This window comes from Colobus angolensis, unplaced genomic scaffold, assembly GCF_000951035.1.
Source record: "Colobus angolensis palliatus isolate OR3802 unplaced genomic scaffold, Cang.pa_1.0 Scaffold197, whole genome shotgun sequence".
In the NCBI taxonomy this organism is placed as follows: Eukaryota; Metazoa; Chordata; class Mammalia; order Primates; family Cercopithecidae; genus Colobus; species Colobus angolensis.
In genome coordinates this window covers 5,440,775-5,441,444 of record NW_012115121.1, presented here as the reverse complement: position 1 = coordinate 5,441,444, position 670 = coordinate 5,440,775, and positions in this window count along the sequence as shown.

The following is a 670-nucleotide window of genomic DNA, read 5'->3' as shown; positions in this document are numbered from 1 at the left end:
GCCCTGGCAGGAAGATGACTTTAGACCAAGAGTTCAAGACTAGCCTAGACAACAAAGAAAGACCCTGTCTCTACAAAAAAGATGTCTAAATATATGAAAAATGTTAAAATATAGAGACAATAATATTGGAATATCTTCAATTCCAAATTTTACTTTTCTTTTAAATTCAAAGGTGGCAGCTGATTGTTCCAAGCGTTATTTTAGTAGACAAGCAAATAAGAAATCTATAAAATACTTTAAACAAAATCATGTTCTGACAGATTTTTATTCATCTTCAAGAAAAATGTTTCCTTTGAAACTTTAAAGTTTGAAAAATGAGACTTCTAATTTGAAAATTAAATCAAGAAAAAGATCTGCAAATAAGACTTAGTTCTCCAATACATCACAAAATTATCAGGCAAATGGGGAAAATATGTATAATATTTATCAAAGTGTTCATGTCCTTGATATAAAAATAACTGCTATAAATCACCAGGAAAGAGAGACAGATACAAGACTGGAAAAACTGACAAAAAACACAGTAAGCCAAACAAAATATAAATAACCAAAAGAATCATTAAAAAGTGCTCAAACTCGCCGGGCGCGGTGGCTCAAGCCTGTAATCCTAGCACTTTGGGAGGCCGAGACGGGCGGATCACGAGGTCAGGAGTTCGAGACCATCCTGGCTAAC